Source organism: Geotrypetes seraphini, chromosome 3 (genome assembly GCF_902459505.1).
Source record: "Geotrypetes seraphini chromosome 3, aGeoSer1.1, whole genome shotgun sequence".
Taxonomy (NCBI): Eukaryota; Metazoa; Chordata; class Amphibia; order Gymnophiona; family Dermophiidae; genus Geotrypetes; species Geotrypetes seraphini.
In genome coordinates, this window is record NC_047086.1 from 297,146,244 (window position 1) to 297,168,142 (window position 21,899).

General features: G+C 40.2%; 1 protein-coding gene across 9 annotated transcripts in view; it reads left to right on the forward strand.

Annotated features, from left to right (window-relative positions):
- The window catches only part of CHRM3 (cholinergic receptor muscarinic 3), a 1,018,971-nt gene that overhangs the window by 245,474 nt on the left and 751,598 nt on the right, over positions 1-21,899 (forward strand). For all 9 annotated transcript variants that reach the window (XM_033937301.1, XM_033937305.1, XM_033937299.1 and 6 more), the window contains one exon: positions 15,710-15,874. The gene's annotated coding sequence lies outside the window, so the exon portion shown is untranslated. The remainder of the gene's footprint in view (positions 1-15,709; positions 15,875-21,899) is intronic.

Genomic DNA, 21,899 nt, shown 5'->3' on the forward strand with positions numbered 1-21,899 from the left:
GGATTTTTCTGCTAGACCTCAAACACCCAAGGTACTACTTTATATTTCTATTCGTACCCTTACTAGGGTGGTGTTTTCATCATTGGTCTTAGCAAGTAGCATATGTAACAAAAATTTTTTTTATATATAAATTAATTTTCTCTTCCGGCTCTGCATAAATTATAAAGTGCATAGAGTGCTTTAGAGTGCTGTAAAGGAAAGGCATTTATCTTTATGCCCGATGGCTGCCCAACCGTTTCACTCCTAGTTTCATCAGAGGCTATGCCTCCTTTAATACAGACACCATCATTTTTAGTTAAGAAAGTCCTTACTTTGAGCCAAAAACATCGCTATTTTTAGCACTGCATTCTGCCAGTATTGTCTGATGCTAAAAATTTTTTGTTGCACATGCTACTTGCTAAGATCAATGATGAAAACACCACTCCAGTAAGGGTACGAATAGAAATATAAAGTAGTACCTTGGGTGTTTGAGGTCTAGCAGAAAAATCCATTTAATATAGTTTTGTCCTCATTATCTGGCGTTTATATTTATTTGGATATTTCTAGAAGTTTCCACATTTGGTTGAATTAAAGATAAGTGCCATTTTCTCTGTGCAGTTCATACAGTATATTATTAAAGACCCAGACATTGGAGGTTTTTTAACTGATGATTGAAGCTAGATAGGGGGGTAATGATTTTGCTATATGATTAATCTTGGTGGTCTGTCCCTTTTGCTGAGGTCTTTTTCCCCATTAAAACAAAAATGATAGTTTTCTCTGATATATTCATATAATAACAGCAAGATTACTGGGATCGTTATGTTTCCTCTGTAGATGTGTATAACAGTTATCAAACAAATTCCTTTCCAAGTTTGTGCTTTTCTCTAACTAGATTTACTGTATATATCTTGCAAAATCTGCCAGATGTGGTGCACTCAATGGCAGTACTGATAAGACAGCAGTGAGAGTTTTAAACTGTACTTTCGAGAACTATTGCTTTCTATGTCACAGTAATTGCTCAGTAATTATGTTGCTATTTGAAATGGCGTTCCAGAATCGGTATGTAGAACCAGTATAGCCAGTGCAAGATACCGTTGCCAGAAATTCCCTGACACAGCGGGAGTAGATATGGCCCACGAAACACAGGCCGCGTCGGAAGAAGTTAGAAAACACTGCTGTTTAAACTAATCTATCATGCAAAAAAAATTGACCATGTCACCCCTCTCCTCTGCAAAGCACATTGGCTAACTATCACTCATCGTCTCTCTTATAAAATACTCCTCCTCACTTTTAAAACAAAAATCTCTAACCAACCCGGCGTTCATAGATCAACTTTTGATCCCTTACTTATCATCTATGACCCTCCGATCAAATAATCAAAATTTACTCTCTATACCATCAATACAGGAACTATTTTACGATACTACTCGCAAATCCATCTTTTCAGTTACCTCCCCCTCTCTGTGGAATGCCCTCCCATTAGACGTTAGGTTAGAGAACTCGCTTGAAAAATTTAAAGCCAAACTTAAAACTTTCCTCTTGAAATATGCCTTTATTCTTTAGTATCAGCTTCTGCCTATTAATTCCTTGATTCATGTGAAGCTTTGAAACATCTAATACTTCTTTTGAAATGATTCCCCTCTTAATGTTTTTGCAACTCCCCATTTGCCGTCATTTTTTATTAATTTTACTTCGATGTATTTTAAATAACCTTTCCTCCCCTACTTTCCTTCCATTTCATGTACATTAATCTGAATTTGTTTAATATTTTTAATATTTGATAAAATATTGCTTTTATTTACCTATTTTAATTGTTTCTCACAATCTTTTTATATTGTACACCATCTAGACCAGTGGTTCCCAAACCTGTCCTGGAGGACCCCCAGGCCAGTCGGGTTTTCAGGATAACCCTAATGAATATGCATGAGAGCGATCTGTGACGTGCACAGGAGCCAGTGAATCTGTTCACGATATAACCCAAATTGGGTATACAAGCTCCATATTCTGAGGCTACTACTACTATTTATTATTTCTGTAGTGCTGAAAGGTGTAAGCAGTGCTGTACATTTTAACATATAATAGACAGTCCGTGCTCAGAAGAGCTTATAATCTAATTTAGACAGGACATTTCAGAGTTGGGGGGAGATAATGGTAGAGGAAATGATACAGTTGGTCTATGTATCTGACAACAGTGAGTGGGAGTTAAGAGTTGAAAGCAGTTTCAAAAACAGTGGGCTTTTAGCTTGGATTTGAATGCTACTAGGGATGGAGCATGATGTATTGATTCAGGCAGCCTGTTCCAGGCATACGATGCCGCAAGAAAGAAGAGATGGAGTCTGGAGTTGGCAGTGGAAGAGAAGGATACAGATAAGAGGGGCTTGCCCGATGAACGGAGATCACGGGGAGGAGCATAAGGGGAGATAAATGAAGAGAGATATCGGGGGGCTTCAGAGTGAATGCACTTGTAAGTCAGCAAGAGGAGTTTAAACTGTATTTGGAAATGGATGGGGAGCCAATGAAGTGACTTGAGGAGAGGGCTAATGTGAGAATAGCGGCTCTCATGAAATATGAGTCGTGCAGCAGAATTTTGAACTGATCGAAGAGGTGAGAGATGGGTGTGCGGGAGGCCTGAGAGAAGTACGTTGCAGTAGTCTAAGCGCGAGGTGATGAGAGCGTGGACAAGGGTTTTGGTAGTGTGTTCAGACAGAAGAGGACGGATTTTGGTAATATTATAGTGGAGGAAGCGACAGGATTTGGCGATATGTTGGATCTGAGCAGAGAAGGAGAGAGAGGAGTCAAAGGTCACCCCAAGGTTGCGAGCTGATGAAATATAGAATGGGGAGAGGGGGGAGGTGAGTTTGGGCGGAAAGATAAGGAGTTCAGTTTTAGCCATATTTCCTAGAGAGAAAATAAAAAAAACCTTGCATGTATATTTCCTCTACCAGTGGGTTTTGATATGGTGTAGTTACTGCAGTATATGATACTTTGAACCATGTGGTTAAATTTTTCTGTTAATGTGCTATTTGACATGAGGCAGCATGGTGACTGATTTGTGGGACTACCATTTGTTCAGGTCTTGATATATCTGCTGAATACAGTGTGATTATGCTTCTTGTGTGGCCTCTGCCCAGATCTAGATGTTGGTGTTGAAAGAAGAGCTATTTGGCTTATCAAGAAAGGGACACGGTCAGTTATTGTAATGAGGCCAATCATGTACGAGTGGTAAGCACTTCCAAGTGGAACTGTCTAAAAATGAACATAATTGGTATTTTCACCACTGTTCAGACAGACATAAAATTTCAGTGCTGCATTTTTAAGATACAGTTTAAATATTTGTATCTGCCACATTAATAACTAACTTCTGACTGTAAATTGTTAAGCCATGACTTTATGGCCCTGTGCTGTTTCTTCACAAGCAGGGTTGCATCCCAGAGCACTAGCAAATGTGGTTTAAAAAAAAAAACAAGCTAGGTTATGGTGTTCCTGAAGGAGTAGAATCAGTAAAAAAAAAACAAACAAACCCCAAAACATGGGATCTCCACAGACAAAAATAAATTATAATAATTTGGGGCTCCTTTTACTAATTAGCGTAAGAGCATTTTACCGTGGGCCGGTGAGATAAATGCTCTAATGCTCATTGAATTCCTATGAACATCAGAGCATTTACCTAGCCGGCCTGCGGTAATATGCTCTAGCACTGCTTAGTAAAACCCAGCATTGGTGTGGGATTTTTTCCTATGTTTTTCCATATTTTCAGGCATCTTTTACTGTTTGTTTCACACTAGAGAATGACACGGTGACAAAATTCATCACCGTTCCCATCCCCGCGGATAACTGCGGTAAACCATCTTCATGTCATTCTTTAAGGAGAGAGGGAAGAATCAGAATATGAATGGCCACAACCACTGACCCTCAAGCTTTGCTTTGAAGAATGCTGGTGTAGAAGGACTGAGGTTGAAATAGACACTAGAAAATGACATGGGATTATTTCCCGCGGTTATCCGCGGGGACGGGAACGGTGATGAATTTTGTCACCGTGTCATTCTCTATTTCACACATCAAGTTTAATAAATAAAAAAAAAACCAAAAACTACCCCAAAACATTAACTTGTATTAGAACATTGTGTCACATATTCAAAATGGAAAGGATAATTGCCATGCAGCAGGGAAATTTTAAGAAATTTCAGGTTATTTGGGAGCCATTAACAAGATACGTTAAAGATTGAAATTACTGCATAGAATAAATATTATTTTTTTCCCTTTTGTTCATACACGTCCAGGGTGGGGGTGGGGAGGTGGGGGGAATATTTCATGATTTCTTTTGCTTATGAATAATTGCTGGGTATAAAGGAGGGGGAATATTTGATGAGAGTTCGTATTTGATGATATATTAAGTGATGTTAAAGTATAAAATGATTGTATTTTATGTTACACTTATTGTGAGTTTTAAAAATGAATAAAGATTTATATATAAAAAAAGAACATTGTGATACATATAAATCAGTTTTAGGTGGATTAATTCATGCATTATGCACCCAGAACACGAACACAGGAAGGAGGAGGACTGGTTGCCCTTGTGACCAGGTGTTTTTTTTACAGCACACCTTGTGCCACTGTCCTGTTATTACCAGTACAATATTTGTATGAAAGTGCTGTATGGAATGATGCTCTCTTTCCCCAGTGTGTACAGTGTTAAAGGATATACAGACAGAACTTCTTCAGCTTGACAGACCATTAATCTGGCCGTTTTATGCCATCTAAACATTACCAGAAACCATGCTCTCTATGGCTACTGCAGGCTATCATGTTACATTGGTTAAAGCTTGTTCTGAAGTGGAAGGAGTCAATGACCCACATCAGACACCTAGTGATAATGTCAGCAACCAAGATATTTAAAGCATGCTGACTCCTGAGGTATTGTGCCTCAGGCATTGTACTAAAGGGTCTGGAGCTCTAAATTTAAAACCCAAATGGTAGAAGATTTGTTTCTTTCTTAATTTTTTTCATTATTACGAAGGATGATGGTGAATATAGATCGGGGGTGTCCAACCTTTTGGCTTCCCTGGGCCGCATTGACCGAAAAAAATGTTTCTGGGGCCGCACAAACGCGCAAACGCTGCAACAAGATAGAGGAAGGAGCCGGCAAGAAGGTAAACACCGAGGGGCAGCAGAGGAAAACACTGCATCGCCCTCGACCGGGACCGCACAAAATACTTTACGGGGCCGCAGGTTGGACACCCCTGATATAGATGGATTTCAAATTGGGAGGATTTATTTGTATTTTAGGACTCTTTGTGATAATGTTGAACTCTTTTATTATGAAAAATACATTAAATAAGATGAACTGGAAATTGGGAGTTAGAGAAAAAAATGACATCATAGACATTCTGAAAGAAAAAATGCCTGATGAAAGCCTTGATTTTTCAACACTGTGGTTGGTGTGACACATGTACAGACATAGCGGTCCTTTAGCTAAGTTGCATTAAGCAACTAGAATGGATTTTATTGCATGGCAGTAGCGTGGATCTGTATTCATATCTACACTTTAAAACAAACACAAAAAATCTCTCAGACAACCAAAGGTCAATATATATCTTATTTTTATATTTTAATATATTTTTAAAGCTCTTTTTCTACTTTCTATGTAATAAGACAGTTGAGATTAGTGAATTCTTATTTTATTTTGAACATCATTTTGCATTGGTGGTTCAGATGTTGATATCACCGCTCAATTATTGTAATTCTTTGCATTTGAACTTAAACTCAAAAATGGTTAAAAAAAAAATTGCAGCTGATTTAAAATACTGCAATGAGATTGATATGTGGTCTAAAGAGATATGATAGTGTTTCTATATTTTATAAGAAACTTCATTGGCTGCCTATAGAGAAACATGGAGGGGCATAATTACATTATATTACATTAGTGATTTTTATTCCGCCATTATCTTGCAGTTCAAGGCGGATTACAGAAGAGGATTTCTGGACATGGTCAGAGGTGCAGGTTGCTTCAGAGGATTGAAATGTTTCATACAGTGTTAGTTAGTCTTCATGGATTTCTTGAATAGCAGGGTTTTTATTTCTTTTCTGAAAGTTTTGTAGTCTGGGGTCGTGATTAGTAATTTGGAGAGTTGGTGGTCTAGTTTTGCTGCCTGTGTGGCTAGAAGGCCATCATACAGTTTTTTTCCATTTGATGTCTCTGATTGGAGGATATGTGAATGGTGTCTGGGTTCTCCTGTGTCTGGTTGTGATAGTTTGGATTAGGCGGTTGTTCAAGTAGGCTGGGCTGTCACCATTTATGGATTTAAATAGTAGACAGTAGAATTTAAATAGTATTTTTGCTTGAATTAGGAGCCAGTGTGAGTCAAGGTATGCCTCGGTGATGTGGTTGTGTTTTCTTAGTGAATAGATTAGTCTCAGAGCTGTGTTTTGTACTGTTTGTAGTTGTTTTATCATGGTTGCAGGGCAGGGGAGATAGAGGATGTTGCAGTAGTCAAGGAGACCTAGGACTGGGGTCTGGACCATGAGCTGGAATTGTTTTCTGTCGAAGAATTTTTGAACTTTCCTTAGGTTTCTCATGACCACGAATGATTTCTGTATTGTTTTGTTGATTTGTGGTTGCATGGTACAGCATCTGTATATCGTCATTCCCAGAAGATTTAGAGTGGGTTGAATGGGGTATGTGATTGAGTTTATTACTAGGTTTGTTATGGTTGGGGTTTTATTTTTTTCGAGAAGTATGAATTTTGTTTTGTCTGGATTCAGTTTTAGTTTCTGGTCTTTCATCCATGCTGCCACTGTTTCTAGAGTTCTGTTTGGTGTGTCTGTCATGATGTTGGCTGATGAAAAGGAAGGAGAATGGTGATGTAGTCTGCATAGCTATAGGAGGTTAAGCTTATTTTTTCTAGGCACAAGAAAGGCTCAAAGATGGAGACAGCAAACTACAGACCAGTGAGTCTAACATCGATAGTGAGCAAACTAATGGAAACTCTAATCAAACACCAATTAGATAAGATCCTGGAGGAGGAGAATCTACGGGATCCCCGACAACATGGATTTACTAAGGGGAGATCCTGCCAATCCAACCTGATCAGCTTCTTTGATTGGGTGACAGGGAAGCTGGATATTGGGGAGTCCCTGGACATCGTGTACCTGGACTTTAGCAAAGCATTCGATAGCGTACCACACCGCAGGTTACTGAGCAAGATGAGTTCTATAGGATTAGGTAACACATTGACGAAATGGGTTGGGAGCTGGCTTGGAGGTAGGCTCCAAAGGGTGGTGGTGAACGGCACCCCCTCCGAAATGACGGAGGTGATTAGTGGAGTACCACAGGGCTCAGTCTTGGGCCCAATCCTATTCAACATCTTTATAAGAGACTTGGCAGAAGGGCTTCGAGGTAAAATAACATTATTCGCCGATGACGCCAAACTGAGTAATGTAGTGGGCAAATGCACAACAGACGAAGATTCAATGCCTGACAACATGATGCACGACCTACTCCTACTGGAGCGATGGTCTAGGACATGGCAACTCAACTTCAATGCCAAAAAATGCAAAGTTATGCACCTGGGCAGCCAGAATCCATGCAAGTCTTATACCCTTAATGGCGAGATCCTAGCAAAAACGGTAGCAGAACGAGACTTGGGGGTAATCGTCAGTGAGGACATGAAGTCTGCCAATCAAGTGGAGCAGGCTTCGTCCAAGGCAAGACAAATCATGGGCTGCATACGAAGGGGTTTCGTCAGTCGTAAGGCGGAAGTCATTATGCCATTGTATAGATCCATGGTGAGGCCCCACCTGGAATACTGTGTGCAATTCTGGAGGCCGCATTATCGCAAGGATGTGCTGAGACTGGAGTCGGTGCAAAGAATGGCCACCCGGATGGTCTCGGGACTCAAGGATCTACCATACGAAAAACGGCTTGACAAATTACAGCTATACTCGCTCGAGGAGCGCAGAGAGAGGGGAGACATGATTGAGACGTTCAAGTATCTTACGGGCCGCATCGAGGCGGAGGAAGATATCTTCTTTTTCAAGGGTCCCACGACAACAAGAGGGCATCCGTTGAAAATCAGGGGCGGGAAACTACGAGGTGACACCAGGAAATTCTTTTTCACTGAAAGAGTGGTTGATCGTTGGAATAGTCTTCCACTGCAGGTGATTGAGGCCAGCAGCGTGCCTGATTTTAAGGCCAAATGGGATCGGCACATGGGATCTATTCACAGGGCAAAGGTAGGGGAGGGACATTAAGGTGGGCAGACTAGATGGGCCGTGGGCCCTTATCTGCCGTCTATTTCTATGTTTCTATGTTTCTATGTTTCTATGGTGCCGAGGGATGCAATATAGAGATTGAAGAGTGTTGGGGATAATGGCGATCCTTGGGGTACCAACAGGAGAAGGACTTGTAGGAAAAGAAGTTTATAGTATACAGCAGTACCCTCAGATACCTGTGCTGTTAAATCATTAAATATTTCTTTTAACAGCTTTCACAGGTGAGAGATATCATTCACTGGGTTCTGCTTTTTTAGTGCACATGCTTAGTGCACACAATCCAAAATATAAATAATATAAAGTGCTCAAGTTACAAAAGTTTAAGACAGCACTTATCTTAAAACGCTGTCAGAGCCCAACGGGACCCGTTTCGCCGAGTCTTCGGCTTCCTCAGGGGTCGTAGCAATTAATGGGCAGCTCTGCTCTCTGATTTCTCTGGCAAAAAATGGCACTGGCACCCCCACCCACATGACACATGGGGCAGACGTCCCCTTACCCCACTCCCCCTTACTGTGCCACTGCATTTTACATATCAATTTAATTCTTCTTTTACATATGCTGCTATTATTTGGAATGATTTACCTATACAAATTAAGACAGATGTTAGTTATTGGAAATTTTGTAGAATGATGAAAACAATTTATATGATAGATTGTAAAGAAAGTACTTTTAATTAAAGAATTGTAAGGACATCTTTTTATCCAAGGAATATTTTCCCATAGAATTATTATGGCTTTTTTTAATGTACATTGCTTTGAACTAACCTCCTCTTTTACAAAGGTGCACTAGCTTTTTAGCGCACGCTAAACATGCGCTAAATGCTGACTCGTGCATTAGCGGTTAGCGCATACATTAATTTAGCGTGCTCTAAAGCTGCGCTAAAACGCTTAGCACGCCTTTGTAAAAGAGAGCCTAAATGGTATTAGAGCAAATCAGAAATCCTAGATTAGATTAGATTAGATCATGAATATTAGAGAAAGATATCTCAGAATTATAGGCCTACAAAATTAATATTTTTTTGCCATACAGGTTACAGTACTCAATAAACAACCACAGGGCAATGCTGTCTCTAAACCCCCCTTATGCAAAACCGTAGTGTGGTTTTTAGTGCTAGCCATGGCAGTAACAGCTCTAATTCTCATAGAATTTCTATGAGCGTCGGAGTTCTTACCGCCATGGCATATACTAAAAAAACCGCGCTACAGTTTTGTAAAAGGGGAGGAGGGGAAAATAATGCAAAGATGAATATGCACAGTATTTAAAATTTATGTTCAGTTTAATAGAAATAAAGTACATAAAAATAAATAGCACTGAAATTAGGAATCTTCAGCTGAATAATATTGCAAAATATATTTTAAAAAAAATGAAAATTGAGCAATTGGCTGTTTGAGAGCTTGTTTTTGTGTTTTGATTTGACATTTTGGACTCTTTTTATTGAAATGTTTTGATTAGTAGTAGCACTTTTAAACAGGCAGCACGGGAAAATGTGCCAGCTACTGAATGGGTATGAGCAGATCAGAGGCATGCTTGCCGTTGACAGCTAATGTATGGGTTGTTTCCCCATTCTAGTTATTGCAACTGCTGATAGCATATCGGAATCTGCTGCTTCTTCAAAAGGGTACAGTAATTGCTGCTGAATAACTGGTAGCTTAATAATTTGACTGCAAGAAATATGGTAGGGGATCGTGACCCCCATCATTACGTGTTCATCAACTTCCCTCATACCCTGATCTCAAGCTCAGCTTCCTCCATCACAGCCTCTGCTCCATGACACCAAGACCCCTCCACCGACATGAGGACTCCACCCCTAACAGAAGAAACTTGCTGTCTCAGAGTTCTATCACCTCATCTACTGACCCCCTCCTCCCCCCAGGTACCATGTTGGGAGTCTGAAGTAGTAGTAAAGGGGGTCCCCAGCAGTAGTGGTCAGTCTTTGCTGTCACCTAGGTCAGCACTGAATCTAAAATAGCAACTCCCTCCCTATCGGTACTACCACTGTACTGCAAGACATCATTAGGAATAGGCACCAATTTGGATTTGAGCACCATTTTGAATTTGGGCGTTAACCTGGGCAGTATCAAAAGGTGATCACTGTTACTGGAAATCACCTTTAATGGTAAAGCAGGCTCCTCCTGGAGGAGGGGGCCAAGTTGGCAAGAGGAGGGCTGTAGAGAGTAGATTTCTTCTGTTAGGATGGGCTCTTGGTGTTGGGGGAGCAAAGTCTTGGTTTCAGGGGAAGTGGTTGTGGTGGTGGCCTTGGAATCGGGGGTGGGGGTGGGGGGAGACCTGGGTTATTATGGAGAGTCAGCCTGGAATTGGTGGGAATAGGGTTGTGATGGGGGGTTGGCCTTAGAATTATGGGAGTCAACCTTGGAATCAGGATGAGGCTGGGGCTGAAATGAGGGTATCAGGCATGGAATCGGGCATTCTGAGTTACATAGAAACATAGAAGATGACGGCAGATAAGGGCCATAGCCCATCAAGTCTGCCCACTCTACTGACCCACCCCCAAGTCTACCATCCTAGGGATCCCACTCCTGGTGACAGGTTCCCTTGGCTTAACCCTCTAAGGGATCCCACATGGGCATCCCATTTGCTCTTAAATTCTTGCACGCTGTGTGCCTCGATCACCTGCACCGGGAGCTCATTCCAAGGATCAACCACTCTCTCGGTGAAGAAATATTTCCTGGTGTCGCCATGATAGAGTGTTGGAATTAGGGAGTTGGGGTTGTGGGGAGTTGAGGTTGTTAAGGGAGGGTGGATTGAATCTAGGCAGAAATGTGAAGGGGAGGTTGCACCACTGTAATAGGTTTCATTTATATTTTTCATTTACAATGGCTCTGGACCACTTTACATGTAGTGCCTCATATCACAGATGCTCCCCCACTATCTGGCACAGCATATAATATAATGATTTTGTGGTGAATCTCTTCCCTGTGTAGTACCCCCACCCTGTTTTTACTCCAGAGGCTTTACACTTACTACATATTAATTCTTGCTTTTAATGTACCGTAGTGCAAAAATTACTACACTTTAGTAAAAGGACCTCATCATTTTCTATAGTAGTTAAGCAACTGAAGCACTAGGCAAAAACCTTCCGGTGGAAGATAATGCTACTATTGTCACTGCAAATGAAATTTGTAACAAAAAAAGTAGTTGAGACTATAGATCTAATGTACTCCTTAAATGGCAAGATAGTGTCTAACTTGACTTCAAAATGGCAAGATGGCAGTGAGATTCACTTTACCAAGCCTCATCACTTCCACATCAGCAAAGAGACACATTCTGGTGATCCCTGATAGTTCTGCTTTCTTCACATTAAGGGCCTGCTTGGAGATATCTATCTATCTTTTTATTTATTTCTCCCAGAAGCTCAGAATGGGTTACAAGTAGACATTCAAAATCATTTGAAAACAGACTAGTCAATGACAACAAATAGGTTACAGTAGACAATAACAGAGCTTATTTTAGAGGCCAGACTGGTCATAGCGAAGAGTACTAGGAGAAGTATATTGAGGAGGCAGTTTTTAATGACCCGATTGGCAGAATAAAACAATATACTATTTTCTGGCAGACTTCCAAAGTGAAATATATGCAAGCAAAAACTAGAAGTGGCTCTTAGCACATTTATGATACTTATAACTCTAATCGATACTTTCTTTTCTTCAGTACTCAGAGATTATTTGATTTCAGACCACGGGACAAGCCCATGCTGATGAACATCTGTAAATTTCTTCTCTAATCATTGTACTGATTTTTAATTGTGAAAACATTCAAAAATGGAAATACAGTAAAACCTTGGATTGCAAGTAATTTGGTTTGCAGGTGTTTTACAAGACAAGCAAAACATTTTATTAAATTTTAACTTGATATACAGCAATGCAAATACATATAGTATACACACATCACAACTGAGCCGATGGTTCTTCTCTCTCTCACACTGCAAGAGTGTAGTGACTGTTCTAAACAAGCAAAGTCTTACAATATGAGTACCGTACATACAATATATACGCATTACAACTGAGCCAATGATTTTTTTCTCTCTGACGCTCCAGGAGTGTAGTGACTGTTCTAAATGAGCGAGGTCTTGCAATACAAGTACGTATAGTATTTTGTATTAAAGTTTTTGGGTTGTGGAACGAATTGTCTGAGTTTCCATTATTTCTGATGGGGAAATTCACTTTGATATACGAGTGTTTTGGATTACAAGCATGTTTTCGGAACAAATTATGCTCGTAAACCAATGATGGGAGCTCAAGGCAGCCATTTCCTATGAGCAATCTGCACGGGGCAGGAGCGTGGGAAGACCGCTCCTGCCCCGAAAACCCGCTAGACCACCAAGTAAGGCTTAAGGGGGGGCTTCAAGGGCTTAAAATAGCTGGGGGAAGCGGGGCTTAGGGGCAGAACCGGCCCCTCTGAAAATTCCTAAACTGTATATTGTAATTTTTCAAAGTATTTTTTGTAATTCGCAACCTTTTCCTAACAGGTCCTCTCGAAAATGTCTTAGCGTACTGTACACTTTATACTTTCGCATTCTTAAAGTTGATGTACTCTGTATTTCCTCCAAATATCTGCATATTGTAAATCACTGAATGTCCAGCTCTCTTGAATGTAAACTGCCTAGAAGTCGCAAGATTGTGGCGGTATAGAAAAATAAAGTTATTATTATTATTAACCCCTGTGGATACGGAGGGAGAACGATATTGTAATTGCTGCTTTATTAAAGCTGCAATGTCCTCCTGCTACTGTACTAGTGGAGCACTCATCTAAAAAGAAAGAGGAGCCCAGGGGCTAACCCACTGTAGATCTTGTTGGTTTTGCCTCTCCTGTAATACTGTCCCATTAATCTACTACTTCTACTTAAGTAATTCTGTTGGTTCAGAATACATAATAATAATAATAATCTTATATACCGCCAAATCCATAGTTGTTCGAGGCGGTTTCCAATAAGAAGAGCTGGACAATCGGCAAAATAGTCACAATGAAAAGTCATCGAATACATGTAAGCAGGATAAAGAGCTAATCAGAGAATAAAGAGATAGTCAGAGAAATAGTTACAATGTAGAGTTGTCGAGTACATGTAGGTAGAATACAGAGATAAGGGTTTAAGAGTTCTTAGGTTAAAAATCGGTTAAACAAGTTTGTTTTTACTAGTTTTCTAAAACTCAGATAGGATGAGGAGTGCTTAATGATGTTACTCAGCCAATCGTTCTTTTGACCTGCTTGGAAAGCAAGAGTTCTGTCAGGTATCTTTTGTATCGGCAGGCCTTTATTGTTGGGAGGCTAAACATATGAACTCTGCATGTAGGCCTAATGGAATGATCCCAATTAAAATGAGAAACCAGGTACATAGAGGCCGAACCAAGAATAGATTTGAAACAAAGACAAGCAAATTTGAACAACACTCTTGCTTTCAGGGGCAGCCAATGAAGTTTTTGATAATAGGGGGTTATATGTTGCTATTTTTTTATATCAAAAATCGGTCGAACTGCCAAATTTTGAATAATTCGGAGTCTTTGAATGGTTTTCTTGAAAGACCCCAAGTAAATGATGTTACAATAGTCGAGCATGCTTAAAATGGAAGATTGCACCAGTAAGCGGAAAGATGCTGCATCAAAGTACTTTCTGATGTTCTTAGTTTCCATAATGTAGAAAAGCCTTTTCTAACCAGTAACTCAGTGTGAACATCTAGAGTGAGGTAACGGTCCAGCGTCACTCCCAGAATTTTTGTGGAATTGACAATAGGAAAGTTCTGACCGTTCAAAGAAATTGATTAATCTTTGATTTTGTTATTCAGACTCACCAGAAAGAATTTGATTTTTTTCTGAGTTGAGTTTCAGTTTGAATTCGGCTATCCATGATTCAATTTGCTTTAAAATTGATGCCAGATGATGCTTTGTCTCAGAAGTCAGGTTTGTTAGGGGAAGAACTATGGTGATGTCGTCGGCATAGATATAAAATTTGGCTTTTAAACTTTGCAATAGATTCCCCAATGAGGCTAGGTAAATGTTAAACAGTGTGGAGGATAGGGGGGAACCCTGCAGGACTCCGCTTGAGTTTACCCAGCTGAAGGATTGATTATTATCGCTATAAACTTGGTATGATCGTTTAGTCAGGAAACCCTGAAAACATTTTAACACATTACCAGAGAGTCCAATTGACTCCAAACAGTCAATTAGGATAACATGATCGACTAAATCGAAGGCATTACTTAAATCTAATTACAGGACTAGCACACTTGTACCCTGACTAAATAAACTAAGGAGGGAATCTAGCAATGAAGCAATGACTGCTTCCGTGCTAAACTTGGAAGAAAACCTATGATGGTGGCTGGTGGGGATCCCAAAGCCCCACCCGCTGAAAACTCTGGGTTCCCTTCCTTCGAGTAACTTTTGAATGCCACTTCATTGGCAGTGAGCAGTGATCAATGCAAGCTGCTTGGTGCTAGCTCATTGCCTTCCCTCTGACATAGGCCTGTTGATTCGGAAACAGGAAGATGTGTCAGAGGGACGGCTGTGAGCCAACACTGAACAGCTTGCATCGGTCACTGCTCGCTGCCGGTGAAGTGGTGTTTAAAATATACACAGATGGGGGGGGGGGGAGGAAATTGAAAGCCAGATCACCTGGGGCAGATGCTGAAAGCCCAGATTGCTTATGGGGTGCAGTGAGTTGAGAGCTTGGATTACCTGTGAGGTGGGGCGGGGCAGGGGGAGAGTTGCCAAGCAGAGAGCGGTGAGTGGGATTCCCACCTTGGGTCCAGGCCCACCCAAAATTGGGTGACTGCCTACACCCTTGGTTTAGGGTGCTTGCATGTGTAAGTGGCACTTTTTCAGGCATTGACATGCTCATAAGGTATAAATGCAGGTGCATATTTATAGAATTGCCCTTATAATGCATCAAGAGATTGTCAGAAATCCAGGACTGGCGTAATATCTCACTCGTGGAGCTGAAACTTGACAGCTCCGGTCTTTGTTATAGAGCAAGATCACAGTAGAAACCATGACATAAGAGGATGCATGCTTTGCCTAAAAAGGTTTTTTTTAATGCCTGGTGTGTTCCTCAGCACGATGAGATAGTTGCTCTAGTAACTAGACATTTGTCCTATTGAGCAGCTGACTGCATAGCTGACTAATACGCAGGTAAATTATTTCCCCTTTCCCTGCATTTTTCCTTTTGTTTCATGAATAGAAGCACCTGTAAATAATTGAACCAGCTCTCATTTTCTTGACAGCCTATTGCTTTCAGAGCTCTTCACCTTGTTATCTCTTTATCATGTAAATAGAAGCCGCAAGATTGAACTGTGAAGAAAGAAAGCTTCAAAATAATCCTAGACATGCAATATTGCTAGAAAACTGTTGCGGTGGTGGGAGCCGGTTTTCTGGCTGAGACTGGCAAATAATGTATGTTTGTTCAACAGGCGTTCAGTAGAGGTAACTAATATATCAATGTTTATTTGTAGGGGAAACAAAAAGTGAGACTATCTGTTGGGAAAATGTGACATCGGCTTATCCCCTAAAAGTGCAACCATAGCAACTTTTGACTTGACGGACAATAGTTGGAGAGAAGCTTACTGAATTGCAACGCTTCTGCTACTACAAGTGGAAATCAGTAGTCCTCCTCAGTGGTAAGTACTTCTAAATGTGTATGTGACAGTTTGGGGCCAGATGTGTCAAGCATTATAGATACAAAGTAGGAGAAAAGTCAAAAGCCTGTAGACCTCTTTTGAAAAGGATTATATGTATTGAAATCATTAACAAATATATATATATATATATATATATATATATAAATGCTGCAATGCATAGTCATTTTGTTTACGATTATGGAGGATTCTGATATAAAGAACATGGATACAATGATTTTTCTTATCTGAAATGAATTTTGTGCACGAGAAAGAGCAAGGGGTTTTTACCTGCTACTTGCTCATATTCCGGGCTGCCTGTTAGAAAAGAGAGCACTGTCATTCATTTTGGTTTAATGTGCTAAAGGGAATAATTAGCTCAACTTTCTGCAAAATGCCTGGGGAATAATTTAAAACACCTCTCTAGAGTTTGAAATGTTTCCTATATTATTATGGAATCCCTATTCGGGATTTCCATGTATAAATTGTGCCATTTACAGGTGTATATTGCCACACATGTACTGATTTCAGAAAGTCGCTCTTTGCATATGGTAATCTACATCACATAGGATTGCAAGAGGGTGTGATTTGGCTAGTGTTTGGGCTGGACCAATATCTATAGCTTTAATGCCCCTTCTCATAAAGGGAATGCAAATGTAAGGGAATAGCATTATGGGTATGTCAGTTTTTTCCGACGCTCACTGGCATCTAAAAGTTGAACAACAATTTAATGTTGAGTAACTTATCACCTTATAATATTTTTGAATTAAGAAATTTATTTGAATGTATAAATACATACAAAATATATATGTTTGTGAAAAGCTCAGCTCCAACAACCAAACTCTAGTGATTAAACACGGAGCAAGTTGTTAATGAGACCATCACAGGATTTTACACAAGAGATTAAGAAAGACATTCTCCCTAATCCCATGTCATTTTTGATCACCTCCAGAATGAATTAGTGCATAAATGTCCATTCCACCATGTAATTTAGAACACAATGTAAGTTGACAAATCTTGATATCCTGACCTGGACTTCATAATTCTGGTTTGAATGTTCTTTCTAATGCTGCTCCTCACAAGTAGTGCTATACCTATGCTGCCACTGAATTAAGGGGAAAGGGAATAGGGATTTGTATACTGCCTTTTTTGTTGGCTTTGATATCAGAAAACATTAGACCTAAAATTCCATCTTTTTAAAAAAATTATATTCTTTTACAAATTGTTAAACAACAATTTAAGTGGAAATAATTGATAAAAAGAAACACATAAAACTAATTATGAAATAATTCCATATTAGTAACCGATTTCAAAGTCCACAATGTAGGTAGAGAGAATCCATCACCTCCAAGGGAAGTTGATTTTCATGAATAGTTCAAAATTAAATCACATTGCAGAGTGCAGTTGGATTCAATATACTAACGGCCTGGTTGCGAGACTCCATGAAGGCCTCTGGAGTTGTTCCAGCTGCCTTACCCTCTAGAAAAAGGTTCAACTGATCAGGTTCATAAAATATATATCTAATCTGATAGGTAATGCAGCATTTGCAAGGAAAACGTAACTGAAAAGTTGTTCCCATACTCAAAGTTGATTGACGATAAGCCAGGAATTTCTTCCGTCTTGCTTGCGTCCATTTTGAAACATCAGGAAACATTGAAATTTTGAATCCATGAAATTCCACATTATCAGTCCTGTAGAATAGATGGAGAATTGCCTCCTTATCCTGGAGAAAAACAAAGGTTACCAATAAGGTAGCTCTAGTAGCTATTTCTTCTTGTTGAGATGTTTCCAACATACCAGTAAGATCCTCTTTAGGAATATTCAAATAATATAGCTTTTGTAATGGTGGCATGTTATTTTCAGGAAATTTCAGTACTGATTTTAAGAAGGAATTAAATAGATCCCTTGGTGTTTGAAATTTGGAGACAGGAACATTTAAAAGTCTAAGGTTCAAATGTCTATTTGCATTCTCCAAATTTTCCATTTTCCTAGTAAGCAAACACTTTTCCTTCAATTGTAAATTGGTGGAAACCTTCACGTCTACCATTGATTTTTCTAGCTTGTCCATTCTATCGGAGTGTTTTTGGAACTTCTTTTCAAAAAATTTAAATTGAGTGTTAGTATTCTGCACTGAGGTAACAAATTGGGAGCATACCTTATGTAAAGATTCCAAACTGCTCCAAATCGCTTCCATGTCGATCACTTCAGGCCTTGTGAAGGGAGCAGGAAAAGATATTCCAGGAAAATCCCCAATGGGTTCCACCTCCTCCTTTCCTGCTTCAATGCAGGTTTCGGTTCCTCCGACTTCTGGTGTTAACTATAAGGAAGTCGTCAAGCTGTGGACTATATCCGGGGTCAGGGGTGAAATCTGCAGCGCCGACGGAGACATCAACTCCGGCGCCTCCTGCGTTGCTGATGGTGTCCCTGACATCCTCCCGGGACGCGGAGGAGCTCCAGGCCCCAATGGGCTAAGCGACACCTCGCCCTCCAAGACCGAGGTCTGCCCACCTCGGTCAACGGATGTGCTCCCTCCAACCGGGATGGCGTTGGCTGTTATTGTCGCCTGCTGCGTCAACGAAGTGGCAGTGGAAGCTGGAAAAACACCCCTCTGCTTGCCCCTATAGAGTGACTTCTTTTTGCATATTTTTGTCATAGCCATTTTGAGTCACTCAATAGATGTACTTTGGTTGAGTTATTAGCCCCCTTTTTGTGTATTTTTGACTGCCCCTGTGCTTAGGCATAGCCAGAGGTAAGAATGTTCAATAAAAATATGAAATCGCCAGTAAAGAGCAGGAGCCTCTTGCAGACGTGACTCACTCCCTAAAATCCCATCTTACCCAGATTAGACTATGTAGAAAAATGTGTATATGGTTAACACGATGTTTATATGAAACTTTATGTGTAAGAATATTGAAAAATTCCTTGAAAGTGCTAAAAAAAAGCTACTGCTTTAATACTGTTTCCTATGATCTGACCATCTAAATAAGTTATGATATGCTCACCTCTGTTCCTAATCAAGAATTATATCATAATTTCAAATGGAAACTTTATTTAATTGATCGTTATTGTTTGTTTAATAAATTCTGTTTAAATTCATATGAAACAGTATTAAGGAAGTAGCTATTTTTTAGCACTTTCAAGGAATTGTTCAATATTTTTTGTTGGCTTTGGCATTCAAAGCCAATATTCAAAATGGTGAGCCTGGAGGATTAGATGACTTGCCCAGGGTCACACGTAGCTGCACCGGGATTTGATCTCACAATCTTTTGGTGCAAAGGCAGCAGTTCAACCAGTTGAGCCCAGCCCTTCTTCCCTAAAGCCATAATTCTATTAATGGTGTGGTGCATAGCGCATTTCAATCTTAAGGTAGGTGCCATTTGTAGAATTGCTCCTAAAATAAACTTAGGTGCTTGTAGGTGTCCGAACCCCTTAGGTACACCCTATTTATGCCAGGGTCATCTTGGCCTAAATATCGGTGCCTAAGTTCAAAACAGGTGCCTACATGAAAAACATGCCCACGATCCACCCCCTAACCATGCCTACTTTCTGGTAGGCATTTTGGACTAGACGCCTAACTGAAAGTGGTAGGCATCTACCAACCTAGACACCTACTGTCCAATTAATTTTAGCCAATTGTGAGGTGCTAATTGATATTGGTGCCAATGTAATTACCCGCCCCCCTTTTTTTACTAAGCCGCGATAGAGGTTTTTACTGTGTCCCAGAGCGCTAAATGCTCTGACACTGCTCCGATGTTCATAGAATTTCTTTGCGTGTCAGCGCAGCGTCAGCGCATTTAGCATCCCGGGCCACAGTAGAAACCTTTATCATGGCTAAATAAAAGGGTGGAGAAAGGGGTAAGTTAGGCACCTAGATTGGCTAGGAACGCCAATCTAGGCACCTTACTTTAGGCATAATTTATAGAATCTGCCCGCTAGACATTCAGGACTAGATTTAGTAAATGATAGTCAAATCTGGGTGCAGAAAAATGAGCGCCGACCATTAGTCTATCAATGACACTCTAAATTGGGAGCTATTTAAAGAATAATGCATAGCGCCAGAATCTGCACTCAACTTTGGGCACAAGGATTTGTACCAACTGAGACCTGGTATAAATCCTCAGGTATAAATTAGGGGCAGATCCCCCAAATTCTACAATAGCGTGCACATCTTTAGTGAGCGCTCCTGACCTGCCCATACCCCTCTCCTAGCCACGCCCACTTTTCAGCTGCATGCTAAAAGATTTACATGCACGTCTTTGTAGAACAGAAACATAAAAACATGACGGCAGATAAAGACCAAATGGCCCATCTAGTCTGCCCATCCACAGTGACCATTATCTCTTTCTCTGAGAGATCCCGTGTGCCTATCCCAGGCCCTCTTGAATTCAGACACAGTCTCTTATTTCCACCACCTCTTCCGGGAGACTGTTGAGCACCTGAATCCAAGTTGTTGCTAGTTAGCTCCAATAATTGATAGCACCCAATAATTGGTGTTAATTGGCTCATTACTCACGCAAACTGGGCGCATGTCCAAAATTTCGTATGCAACTTTGAGCTGTATGAAGAATCTAAGGGTCAACGCAATGTCAAATGTTCAACTGCATTTTGATTACTGACCTAAATCTGTTTATGTTCAACAACACATGTAATGAGAATATTATTATAACAATGAATGTGAATCAAAATGTTTAAAGTATATCTTAAATCATTAATTGAATTGATTTGATGGTGAATTGAATTGATGGTGAATTGATTTATAAAAGATTTTTTCTCCTATTTATTTAATCTATGAGAATATTATTTCCAAACTATTTTATTTGTTTGTCAAACTTTTGTACTGCCTCTCTAAGCTTGCAGCTTGGGTGGGCATGTATATTTCTTATCTCTTTGTAGGGAGATGTGATGACCTATTAAAAAAAAAAAAACAACAACTTTCAAAAGTGCACGGAGGTTGCAGATGTTTGAATATTGCATGTTGATTTTTTAAAAAGAAAGGTTCCTGTACGTTTTCCTTTAAAAAAATTGTGGGTAAAAAGTATTTCCTCTGCATTCTTTGGAAATGTAAAGAATATGAGATAAAGCCGTTAAAAGCAGGTGTGTGTGGGGGTGGTTTCAAAAATCCCTGCACATAACTTTCTCTGACCTGTGTTGTCCCTGTCCCCAGCACTACGTCTTTGCCCCACGGGGAAAATTATATGTACTGTCAGTAATGTACAAACCTTGGACCACAGACGCTCAAAGGTAATTTTGAAAGGGACCTTTTTACAAGTCAAACACTCTTACCTGCATATAATCTGTTTGAAAAAAAAAAAAATCATTTAAAGAACACAAATGTATGGGATTCTTTAATGGTTCCAAAGTAAAATATACAACATATTGTAGACTATGGGGGTCATCATGGTGGGGTTAACAAGTTTAATTAATATACAGGCTCAGGAGCTATTTTGGCCCTGATTCTATAAATGGTGCCTAACTCATAGGCACCGTTGAGCGTAATTGTAAATCATCCACTGGGTACCATTTATAAAATCGCCCTTAGCAATGCCTAAGCGGTCTTAGGCACCAGTAGGCATTGAAACTTTAGGCGCACTCCCTTTTAGGCCAGAATTTTCTTGGTCTAAATGACTGCACCTAAGTTCCCCCCTCCTTTACCAACGTGTAGCGCGGGTTTTAGCGCCGGCAGCGGCGGTAACTGCTCCGACTCTCATAGAATTCCTGTGAGCGTCGGAGCAGTTACCGCCGCTGCCGGCGCTAAAACCCGCGCTATGCATTAGTAAAGGAGGGGGTTAGGCACCTACCGACGCCTAAGTCAAACTACACCCGAAATCTGCCCAGAATCTGCCCCCTAACCACACCTACTTTCTGATAGGCACTTCCAGGCAGTTGCCTACCTTGAAGTTAGGCACCTACCAGATAATTAATTTTTTAAATCATTTTTTCTTGTTTTTAATGGCACTTTCAATTATCAGTGCCGGTTAAGCCTAATTGAAAAATTAACTTAGGCGCCTAGATTAGCTAGGTGTGCCAA